Source organism: Pseudopipra pipra, chromosome 1 (genome assembly GCF_036250125.1).
Source record: "Pseudopipra pipra isolate bDixPip1 chromosome 1, bDixPip1.hap1, whole genome shotgun sequence".
NCBI classification, from domain to species: domain Eukaryota; kingdom Metazoa; phylum Chordata; class Aves; order Passeriformes; family Pipridae; genus Pseudopipra; species Pseudopipra pipra.
Window position 1 is genome coordinate 4,754,273 of NC_087549.1, and position 12,742 is coordinate 4,767,014.

At 39.6% G+C, this 12,742-nt stretch overlaps 1 protein-coding gene across 5 annotated transcripts in view; it reads left to right on the plus strand.

Moving 5' to 3' along the window:
- The window catches only part of TRAPPC9 (trafficking protein particle complex subunit 9), a 461,153-nt gene that overhangs the window by 389,764 nt on the left and 58,647 nt on the right, over positions 1-12,742 (plus strand). The window lies entirely within an intron of this gene.

Below are 12,742 nucleotides of genomic sequence, written 5' to 3' on the forward strand. Positions count from 1 at the left end.
ATTAAAATCCTGCTGTGACATCCCGATCCCTCGACAAACTCCTGTCTCCCTGTGTTGATTTGGTGCTGTCACTGAGAGGATAAGTTTGGATTGTGTGGATTGTATGGCATAAACACAGGCTTCTTTGATGTTGATCTGCTTTTGCTGGAATGTGACTGCATTGGTTGGCTTTAAGAGCATGTCTGAGAGGAAAATAATCAAAAACTGATAACAGCACAATTCAGTGAAGTCAGAAGAAAGAAAATGCTGTGCCTGTGACTACCCAAAGGGAAAGACACAAACTAAAATGCAGCATGTTAATGAGGACTGAAGCAATCTTCCTCATTCATTTCTGAACTGGGTTCTGCAAACTTATGTGCATTCTGACATTCTGCACAAAATTCCATTAATTTAAATGAGTTTTTGGGTATCCCCAGGTAGAAAGAATGGTATATGCTTCTTCATCATAAAATTATCATGTTGTTTTTAAATAGCAGCTGCCATTTTGGGGTAAGGAAGGCAAAATTTTTGCTGTAAATGATGGGAGCTTAATTTGCATGTACAGTTAGATCCTCCAGTGTGTTGCATTTCCTTCATTACACCAAATGTTAATCCGTCAGTCACAAATAATAAAAACAAGTGACTATTTTCCTTTCTTCAGGTATGCCCTAATGTTAGGTCTCCTGTTTGTGGCAGAGGACTGGTCCTTTGGGGAGAGGATATGTTGGTGAGAGCTTTTTTAAAACTCTGTTTTCTTTTTTCTGGCCCCATGACTTGGTGGTTTGTATTTGTGTGGCAGTCAGTATGTTTGATGAGGAGAATTATCAATGTAAAGCTGACACTTAAAAATTGGGTAGGCTCTGCTTGTGTTTCCAACATCTGTGCAATGAACAGAAATTATGTGCAACTACTCCCCAAAAAATCTCTTAGGGTTGCTCAATAGCACAGCCAATTTTTTTTAGAATGGCATTACACATATTGAAATACATTGTATGTGACGAAAGCCTGATTTTCTGTAGGAACACAATGTCTTTGAGAGACTTAATCTCATGGATCACTTTTATGGCTTTCCATTTCTATCCTTCCTCCATAGTCTAAACAATAAGTCTTTCTATCCACAGGCAGTTTGTGCTGCTCCCTCGGAGTCCCCATACTGGGGATTGCTTTTTACAGGGTTTTATACTGCTCTGAAAATGAAGATGAAATAGACTGCCCAGATGGGACTTTAAAGATATGGACTGTGGGGATGTACAATCTACACACACCGTGAGTGGTTTCTGATATTCCCCAGTGTTGTAAGGCAATAGCACTTTCTTTGTGCTTCCCTTAATAGAACCACGGAATGGTTTGGGTTGGAAGGGACCTTAAAACCTCGTCCCAACCTCCTTCCATGGGCAGGGACACCTTTCACTAGGCCTGTACAACTTCTTCTCAAACCCTTGAACATCTACTGAGGTGATACTAGAGGGGTTTATGTGAGAATAGTTTCTGTGATGGTTCACACAGAACTGGATGGAAGCATCTCAGCGTTTTCATACTGGGTCCTGGATTGTTTGATAGTGATTTTAGTCTGATCATTTAAAGATCCAAGTCAATGTATTGTCATTACTAAGCCTCCAAATGCCCAACTCTGCTCATAGAGTTTATGCATGTTTAAGCTTTAAATGGAGGCTTCAAATGTCACCTTTTAAAATGCTTTCTGACTAATAAAAATTTAAAATCTCATGATTGTTGTAAAGTTGTATTCTAAATTTCTCAGTAGTTAGTTTGCAAAAAGTGAGGGAGCCATAGTGCACTCCAAGATGAGCCTGGTTTAGGTTTTGGGGGACCAAGACTCTGGATATGCATCTTGAATTATGTCCTGGCTGATGGACATAGGTGCTCTGCTCCAAACTCTAGACCTGTAGGTAATACATTTCACTTTTTGGGTGCAGGATGACATTTCTGTAAAAATATAATACATCAGTAAAAGAGCACTTCTGTTACAAAGATCAAACCTGAGCCTTAAATTTTTCTAGAAACTTAAACTCTGTAACTCTTCAAAAGCCATTTAATTTACATTAAATAATTTCTTAGTGCAAGCAGATGTCTCTTTGTAGCAGTAGTATATTCTCCTGAGTGCTAAAAGTCTTGCTTTTACTTGCCAGTATGTCAGTGGCTTAATTACAGTATGTGTTTGAAACAAGGATAATAGCAAAAAATGTAGATTTTATTAATTGTGTGTCAGAACATACATTGAAAACCCTAAAATAAGTCTGTAGCCTAAGTTCAGATGACTGAAAGTTGTAATTTATACTATTGAAAGCATAAAATCATGTGGGTGAAGAGAGCTGTAACTTAAAAGCTGAAGATATTTTTATTTTCAAAAGGTTATGTGGGTTCAGTGACAGTGCTAACATAAAGGTATTAAGATACACAGAATGAGCATTTTGCTGAAGGGAATAATGTATCTTATGGATTTTAATGTCTTTCAATAAACTTTCCTCAGCCACATTTATTAAATACTTGAGCAGGAACTCATAAATAAAATAATATTAATTGAATAAGTTATTAAGTGACTTTTGCAGTGATTGCCACTACATCTGTGCTCAGTTACCTGAGGAGCTATCCTGGGCAGTTGCTGTTGGAAACAACATTCTCCCAGCTCTTATTCAGTGCTGATTTAGAGGAGGCTGAAATAATCTTTTACAAGTTTATTTTACAGTCTGGTCAAAAGGTTGAGAGCAAAAGCGTAAATTGATAATGTCCAAGTGAATGAAGGTGTTAGGTGAAATATAAAGCTTTACTTGATAGACATATCTAGAAAAGTAAAATAAAATATCATTTAAAGCCAAAAAGCTTGCCAGTAAAATTTCTAGTGAGTCAAGGCTGATAATGGAGTGATCCCCAAGTACGTAGGAGCACGAGGAAGAGGAGAATGTGCTGTTTCCAAGAGCATTGCATCACCTCAGCCATCTCTTGGGCAGTTTCAGGAGGAATACAGGTTTGTAGGAACTATCAGCACATTGGCTGGGAACAGCCTGGGACACCACACTGGGCTTAGGCTGACCTGTGTCTTGGATTAGAGGAGCCACATTTGCCAGATAAACTGTGCTGGAGGGGAATTGCAGAGGTCTTGGGGTTGATAACACTGGTTTGCTTCACCAGCTTGGTGCCCCCTGATGCAGAGCAACACCAGCAGGAACTGGAGAAATTTACTGTCCTGCTGTTTCAAAGTACCCGTTTTATGAGTGCACAGGGTGGTAAATTCTCCCCCCTTTCCTTTCCTGCTTCCTTCCCTGGCTGTCCCAATGGTTTGTGGGAATTAATTAAAGTTATCTTTAAAAAAAGTAATTTTTAACTTAACAATCTTCCTCTCAGGCACACTTGAGCAGAAGGGACTACACACAAGGCAGTTGCTGCTGCTGAACAGATCAGAAAAGACTGAAGTGGGGAGTTGGAAATCTTGTCTGTTAAGCATCGTTGTTTTCCCAATGATTTTTTTTTTTTAAATAAACTTTCTAACTAGAGCAGTGTTCCAATGTCAAAGCCTGATTTCTGTCCCCTTATAATGCCTTTAAAATAGTGAGCAGTCTTCTGCTTGCCTGTTACTCTTAGCCAGGGTCTTCCAAAGAAAAGATACATATGAAATTCAGTCTTAACTGAATGCAGTTAATTTGGTGTCTTTTGCAGAAAATGTAGCACAAAATTTTTAGACAAAAGAGACTTTCAAGTTTGCTGTGTCCCACGGAAGGGGAGGAACTGAGGGAACCATTGTTAGGTGACAAAAGGCATAACCAAATTCACGCTGCAGGAAAAATGAGGATAAGAAAGAAAATCTCTTCTGTAAGTTTTTGAAAAAGTTGTTTTTCTGCTCATTATAGGTGAATGGGATCAGCATATTATTTCGTAGCAATGCTAAAAGATGTTCCCAACAGAACACCTAATTTAATTCTTGATCGGGGAGCCTCTCCTCCTGCATTCTGGAATCCCTAATTAAATGTCAGGCTGTGTTCAAAGACTTTAAGGGATTGGCCACTATTGGTTTATTTTAGAATCATGGTATTGGTTGTATTAATAATGATATTCTCATTGACAATATGTACAGCAGTCAATAAAACTCTCACTTGTTTAATTTTCTTTTACTGCATAGGAACCAGTTTCCTGACACACTGATAAAAAACACTCTATAAATATCTTTGACCTTTGGAAATAAGAGACCCTTTTTTGCACTTTATATATCCTCAAAGTATTTACTGAAGCAGAAGTACCTCCATTTTGGAGTGTTTTGCTCGTTGCACGTTTCCCTTTCCCGTTTAACAAGATATTAAAAAGATACCCTTCAGGGCAGGCAGTGAAATGTAACAGCAGAAAGGTCACCCAAAGAGCATGAAGATGGCCTTTGAAGAGCTATTTCTGCAGGAAATAGGGAAGAGAAAAATTTGCTTTCTAAAACTTCATTTCAGGAATAAGAGGTTTTCTTCTCCTCCCCACCTCCCCACCCCCTTTTTTTTGTTGAACCCAGCATTGCCACTTTTCCCCCTGCATGACTAGCAACTGCTCTGTTTTAAATTTTTAGGATACTTTTCTTAATATTCTGGATATGTTGTAGGGGGCTCAGAGAGCTATGGATTAAAGTTGTACCTAGTGCATCTAATTTTGGGTTGTGCTTCAAAGACCTATTTTTGCTTGTGGAAAAATTAATAGGCCTCTGTTTTCTTAAAATGTCATTACTTTTTATAGCTTTGATATAAACTTTCCTGCCTGATCGTATTAGCAAGGGGATGAGTCCTTCTGACTGAAATAAAGGAGAGCTGACAAGATCTATGTGTTAACTGGGGTCAGCTAGAGTTTTAAGATTGATGGTGGCTGGTTTGTCTTCAAAAATCCTTTCTCCTTAGTAACAGATACTTGTGCCATGATGTTGTTAATCTTTCAGTTTAAATGGGAGTCATCACACTTCTTTGTGTATGAGTACAGAAAAGAAAACAGTGCATAGGAGAAGGAATTGCATCCATGCTTTTACCCTTTATAATTGCTTGAGTTCACCCAAGCATTTTAAAGACATTATTGGTGCTACAACATCAGCTGTTGAGATCTGCATGTCTAATTCTGCTCTCAAAGTTTTAGAGGAAATCATTGAAAATGTTCATGTTCTCTTTTTTCCTAAATTTCCAGTTCCTATTCATATTCCTGTTAGGGCAATGAAATGTCTTTTCACAGATGAGAAAACAAAAAGTTTCTCTGGTTTGAATATTGGTTGGATATTAGAAAAAGGTTCTTGTTCTTCCCTCAGTGGGTGGCTGGGCACTGGAACACGCTCCCCAGGGCAGTGATCACAGCACCAAACCTGATAGAGTTCAAGAGGTGTTTGGACATTGCTCTCAGGCACGTGGTGTGATTTTTGGGGTTGTCCTGTGCCAGACCAGAAGCTGGACTTTGACGATCCTTGTGGGTCCTTTCAAACTCAGAATATTCTGTGACTCTGTGAATGAAAGTCTTGCAACCCCCGACACCTTAATAAAACAATAAAGGGTGAGGAATGGAGAGGAATGCAATTCCCCAACTAATTGATCACTTAACCAATTAAGTGAATAACAGAACTAAAGCTGTTTTAATGGTCCAAGCAGATTAGTCAATAGAACAATGACACTTCTCTGACTCACCAGTTAAAATTAGTAAAGGAGTTATGACAGATTAACCAGAAACTTTCCATTTAATTTTTATACTTTTCTTTTTCTTTCAATTTTCTGCTACCTGTGTAGAAATAGCATTCCTTGGGGTGCTCTGTTATTATGAAGTTCTGTTTGTTTCCTTCCTACTGTTTCCAGACTGCCTCTTCAGAAGCTTTTTACTGAGATCCCTGGTGGAAGACCTGTATAATATTGCACTTTATAGCACACAGCCATTTCAATTGCTAAATTTGGATCAAAAAATAAAGACATTTAGGTATGCCTCTTTGCTAAGGACATATCTTTCATAAAAATGAAACATGTTCCATGGCCTCAGCATGAAAAGTTTTGCAAAGAAATGGCCAACTCTTAGTTCAGCTGCTGCTTATTTAATTTCAAGTTTGGAGGATGGATGCTGCAAGGCAATAAAACTATTGGTGTTTCCTTTTGCTTTGTTGGGTTTTTTGTTTGTTTGTTTGTTTAGTTTAGTTTATTTTTTGTTTGTTTCTTGTTTTTAATTTCCCTTTAAGAATTTGTATTTTATAGATCATCTTAATGCCTTAGGAACTTCTTAAAAGCCGAAGCAAGTGTTGTTCTACTGGTATGTGAGTGACTTTATGATGAAAAAAAAAGGAGAAATAATTTTACTTTTGCCACCCAATTGAAGGGGCAAAAATACTTGAAGAGCTACCTTTCCTTTGTTACTCTCCTGATCGCCAGAGCTCGGTCCTTATCTGTGCTCAGTGACTGTTTCCACAATAATTTTGCTTTCCTTTTGAATATTTTAAAGGAATTAATCTAACATCAGATACTCTAAGTTCAGGAAGACCTAATCATTTTACTGTGTGTAAATTCTCTGTTAAACCTTTGTTGAGGTCATTAAGACACAAGTGTTTTTGAGGCAAAGTACTTGAAGTAGGATATTATCACAAAAACATTTTTTCTTTTCATGCTCAATTGCTCTTAGAGTAAATCTCTTTGTCAAAAGGTTGTTGACTTAGCAAAGTGTGCAGATGCTTAATTACTTATAATTAAAAGTACAAGATAGGAAGTTCCACCTGTAGCACAGGTAGAGCTATTGTTCCCCAGCCCAACCTGTAGCGAAATTATTATGTGGACTAACTAGATAAAACCACTATACTTCTTTGTGTCTATGTGCTGTTCCCCAGAAAGCCTGTTGCTAACTGTGAGTTCTGGAATCTGTCACTATTACCTATAAAACACCCTGTTCTTTGATCTCTGTTTTTTCAACTTGAAAAGCAGGAATGATTTTCTGAAACTGTTTGGCTGCTAATGTTGAATTGCTGCACGATGAGCCTACAGTGTGCAGCAGGGTGCATAGCAGGGGTGCTAGTTTTCAAAATGATCTAAGCATGACACAGTGAAATAGGGACACAGCTGCTGTTATGAAGAACATAATAGTTCTCTCTGTGCTTGCTATTGCCCCCTGTATTTTATTTCTCGTTCCCCCAGAAGTAAAACTGGGAACTGAGTCACAGCAAATCAGCTGCGTTTGGTCAGACTGAGGTCCCCTGACTGCATGGAGGCTGAAGATGCTCTTTCTCTTAAAACCACAAAAAACAGGGAGGTCACTTCATCTCTTCTCCATTGACCAGTAGGTTTTGGGTTTCCTTCTGTGCCCTCATTTCTGGAGTGCTTAAAGGTGTGGATAGGTTGTGCCAAGTCTAAGTTGTACCCTTACCTCTCACTCCTTGAAGAGCAATGATGGAAACCTGGCTCCTTTGTCTGCCTTTTCCTGTAGCAGCTACCACAAAAAAAAAAAAAAAAAAAAGTTCCATAGTACAGACCTAGATATTGAGCATCATATAAGGTTTTTGTTTGGAAGGCACTTCTGGAAGTCATGTAGTCACACCTGCTGCTCAAAGGAACCCTGACCTCAAGGTCAGGTTATGCTGCTCAGAGATGCCATCAGCAAATTTAGCAAATCTCCAAGGATGGGCAATCCACACTTTCTCCTAGTGTGCATATTTTTTCCCATGTCTCTGATCCTTCACTACAACTTGTAACCATTACCCCTTTCCTTCTCCTGTGCACCTCTGAGAAAACCTGACCCTGTCTTCTGTGCAAACTCCTTTTATGTCAGATTACTGATGGTGAGAAGCCCCTGAGCCTCCCCTCCCAGTTTGTTTAGTCTTTTCACATACGTTGTGTGCTACAGCCTCCAACCATGTAAATTCATTCCAGTTTGTCAACATCTCTCTTATACTGGGGGAGTCCCAAAAGTGGCAGGTAAGTAGAGGGGAATAATCTGAAAGTCATTCCAAATGACTATGTTCTCAGGAAAGCAACCCAGTGTGCCTTTAACTGCTGCCTGGACACCTGTACTGAGGTTGTTCCTTCCCAAATGCAGAACTTACCTTGTGCATTTTCTGGCAGCCCATTCTCCAAGCTTCTGGATGTCCCTCTGAAAGGCAAAATCCTCCAGCATCTTGACAGCTCTCCCTCTCCAATTTGGGGTTATCTGCAAACTTGCTGAGAGTGCTTTGTGTCTGGTCAGGCAGGTATAGATGGGAAATGGTATCAACTCTGGTGCTGACCACTGAGAAACATCCCTTGTAACCACTTGTGAAAAGTTCAGGCTCAGTAGCAGCACTCTGGCTATGGTCAGATAGTTTCTTTTTACCCATGGAAAGGGAAAATTAAGAAACAGGGCCTCTTTTTCCCTTGAAATGAGAAAGTTCAGTTCTTAATGTCAGATGGGGTTTTTTTTGTATGAGAATGTTCTTTGCTGAGTTTTATGGAAACGTAGTAGACTAGAATTATTACATAAAAAAGCAAAAAAGGATTGTTCTTGTAATTTTTTTGTATGCAATGTGATAGTCAATTTTGTTCTAATAGGCTTGCTATTACTTCTCATCTATTTCAGTTCAGCTGCAAAAAGTCAAAAGTACTGCTGCAGTTATTCTTGACAAAATGCCCTTTCAAATACCAGCTTAAAGCTTAACATAACCACTGGCATGGAACTGCCAGTGCTGGTCCTGGTCTGCATTATATTAATGTATCCTTATGCCTGTGAAAGATGAGCCTCAGATGAGTTTGATTGCCAAAAGGTTACATGTACCTAGTTGAAGGATTTGGGGAAAAAGAAGGAGGAGTTGTTTCAGCATGTGGCTGTGGAGAGAACTACCTTATCACAGCCTTGGTCCCCTGTGATTCTTTTCACTTAGTTCAATTTAATAACCTGACAGATACGAATTTCTTTGCTGTCAGCATGGCACAGCCAATATGAGAGTGAAGGATCAGGCGGTGCGGTCGCCAGCTTGGCTGCATCTCTGAACTCCTCGGTGCAGGATGAGGATGGAATGCTGCTGGAAAAAGGTCACAGGCTGATCTTTTGGTGCACCAGGCTGAGCTTGCAGGCTGAGCCACATGAAATATCTTGTTTTGATTTGTAAACCAAGCAAGCCGAGAATGAGACCCGTTGGGGGAACAGCTCTGAGACTGCATAATGCCATGGCCGTGCATGGCTTTCATACACGAAGTCAGTGCTTCTCCCTTTCCTTTGTCAACATCTTCTTCAAATAGAGAAATCCTCCTCCCCTTGCACATCCCCACGAACAATATTTTCTTCCCCTGGGAAAGCAAGTGTGTGCCACATCTGTCCACAGGCCCACCCAGGGCCCAGTTCAGGGACTGACTTGACCACCTGCGTTTCTGTGGTTGCTGCTGAGTGCATGAATTCTCTAGCATCCAAGCCCAGCGTTTTTATTGTTTGAATGCAATCAAAGGTGCTGAATAACTGCTTCTAAGGAGTGCAGGGAGATCTTGTTAGCTTTAGCCTGTGCTGGTTAATCATTGATGGAGAGGTGATAGCTCCTGGCCCGTCTCCTTCCCTCCCCTTGCTTTCATTCTCTGTCTTCCCCACATGAAACTCAATTAATATGATACATTATTTCAGGACAAAACCTGATCTTAAAATATGCAAAATAAAGTTCTTGGTTTTATTTCTTCAATCACCTTGGCAGGGGGTATTTTTAGTCCAATTTCCACATGAATATTGTATCATAAAAGGGCTGATTAAAATGAGGTAACATGACAGGTTTGGCTGGTAGTGAATGGATATGTTATTTATCCTGTTGAAAGGACATTACTGTAACCTTGCCTGCAATCCCGCAGAGTGGTTCCCAGTAAGTTATGTGTCATCTAACCTTCCCTGAAATTTGTTCCTAACAATTGTCATGTAGATTATCAATACAGCAGAATCTTCTATACTCTCTTCAGAGCCAGGGGGGCAAGTAAGCAACTTTTCAAATAAAAATCCAGAGCGCCCATTGATAAAACTGGAGATACATCATTTAGGATTGTTTTAATTCTGGATTTCAGCAGAGAAGTGAGAGAAAAACATTGAAAGAATTTGACAGTCAAAAAAAATAAAAAGGAAAAAAAAAGTAAGCTTTTTGTTCTCTTTTCAAAGGGTTTTGCCTTCACTTGAGTAAGGTGTTTCATTTCCAAAGCAGATACCTGCTATAGTGTGAGCCTATTATTTTAGAAAAAAATGACAGCTCAGTCTTTTGTGTTGAAGATTTACAATTAACTGATGGAAAAGTTTCCTGAGTTAACAGTAACATCACTTTACTGGAGCATTTTTCAGCAATAGATCTTGGACCACTAAATATAAAACTCCATCATTCGTACTTGATGGATGGTGAAACAAAGCACGTGCCGAGCCACCAGTTTGCCCAGCAGACCAGTGGCACAGCTCTACACCAGATGCAGGGGTTCAGAGTTCTGCTGTGTCACTCTGTGCTCAATAGTGTCGCTGTGCTCAGTAGTGTCACTCTGTGCTCACAGTGTCACTGTGCTCAATAGTGTCACTGGCATCGTGCCCTGGGACACAGGGAAGTCAGCAAATGGTCGTCTCCTATATTCAAGAAACATCGAGGAAATACCAGAATTACAAACTGTGTGTGAAATCTCTTTGCAAAACCTGATACCAGCGTTCTTGACCAGAAGAGCTTTCTCCTTTAAAGCATCCTGCTTCTCTTCACTCCCTTGTTTTCACAGATCTGGTGTCTGAAGGAGAATTGCTGTGGTCATTCTGTTCCTAAATATCACAGATACTACCACGTAACAATTTCTGCACTGCACCCAGTAAATTCTGGTTCATGGGCTGCAGGATTTTCAGACAGATACCAGATTTTGCTTTGAATTTTCCATGTCTTTTAAAAATCAACCACCCCATGATTCATCTTTAGTTTCTCATTTTAATTTCTCTAAGTTTAACCTCTGCAAATGGATGTCAGGCTGCCTTTGCAAGAGTGGAGCACCTTTCCAATATCCACTAAAAGAAAGTAGACTCTAATATCAGTTCCCTGAGTGGATATGGTGACCCAGCTGGTGGTTCATTTTTTTCCATTCTGTCTTTCAGTTTGTGCTTAACAGAGTGAAGAGGAGTTGAGAAAAGGACAAAAACCTTTTCTGTGATCAGTGTTAAAGGGCTTTGAGAAAGTCCCCAATGTAGTATTTTTTCCTCAAAATTATGACTTGTTTCTCTGCTGATTGAGAATTTTAAAAAGGCTAAAGGATATTTGCAGTTCTAATGACAAACAGATACATGAACATTGTGCACTTTTGTTATCAGCTGCTCTTGTGTTAATGATTGATGTAACTAAGGCTGTGGCTTGTTTCTTTAGCTTGGGTGTAATTTAGGATTGCAGTAGGTAGAGCTCAAGACACGTGTGGGTAAAGGAAGGGAGACTTCTGTCTGTCAATACAGGCAGGAAGCTGTTTTTAGCTTTATTTCCTAAGGAAATTAGTGTCTGCAATGCTGTCTGTATGCCCATCCCCAGTAATTTTTCAAGTTGGTGGTTGATGTCAACAGTATTTGAAATAGGACAGAAATCTCAAAAAGTAATTATGTTTCTTCAAGTTGGCACAGGAAGATCTCAACGGGACAGAGATGGTTTCTTGTACCCTTGAGGGGGTCACAACAGACCGTGTGGGAGCCAGGGATAGGACATGGGACAGTAAGCATAAGCTTTTTCAGGAAATTGGGCATTTTTTATTCCCCTGATTTCAGGAAAACATATTCTCTGTGTACCCATAGGAGGGTATCATGTAAGGGAATAGCTGCTACTGCACAACAGATTTATTAAGGTGTCAGGGGCCACTTTGGGGGGAGTGAGTTTCCTGACCACGCACTGTGGTTTTTAAGATAAAGTGGTCAACCTGTAAGTTTGGGAGGGGCAGATTTAAGCCCTTCAGCATACATGACAATGGCACACAATTTACTGCAAGTTTTGTTTCTCACTTTCTGTTCTTTCACTCTCTTTCTGTGAAGGAAAAAGTGTTTGTGGGAAAGGATCCGTCCAACCCAAGATCTGCAGCCAGTGATGCCAGATCATCCTGAGGCTGATTAAGGCTGAGTTTCCTGGTCAGGCAATAACGTGCTGCCACTTTTGGCACAATTAGTTTTGCTTATTTGGTTCCACAAACAGGGAAGGGAAGTGGGTGCCAAAGAGATGGTTAGGACAAGCTGTTTGTATCTGGTCTTAAACAGTTTCTCCATCCTTGATTTCTTTCTCACTATATTTGAGTTATATTAAGTGAATGTGATGCACAAGCTATTTTCAGAAAGTGGTAATTATATGAGATTTTCTTCTTCTGGTATTCTTTCATTTTCTACTGTATTCCAATGCTGCTAAAATATTGTCCAGACAAGATGACGATAAAATCTGATCATCTGTTACTGTTTACTAATGAAAGCAAAATTGGAAGATTATTTAGCAACTTTGAAAAGGGTACTTTGACAGTTTTTATTTTATTGGAGTTGTTCTAGTCTATTATTTAACAAACCATCTCTTTATTGCTTAAAGAAGTGATTGCAGTATTTCACAAGAAACTAATTTTTATTCAATTTCTATTCACTCGTGCAGTGTTCTTCTGATAGCTTTGTTCTCTGCTTCTCATACTGATTCCTTTTAAAGCAGTTACTGGACTATCTTAACGAAATTTGGCATTTCAGCCCCTTTCACTGCCTGGCAAATACAGTGCACAACACAGCCTGGTCAAGCACGTTACCACTTCAGCACAGGCTGGTAGTAAAACTGGCCACTCCTGAGCCTGCAAAACTTTCCTCAAATGCCCTTTAT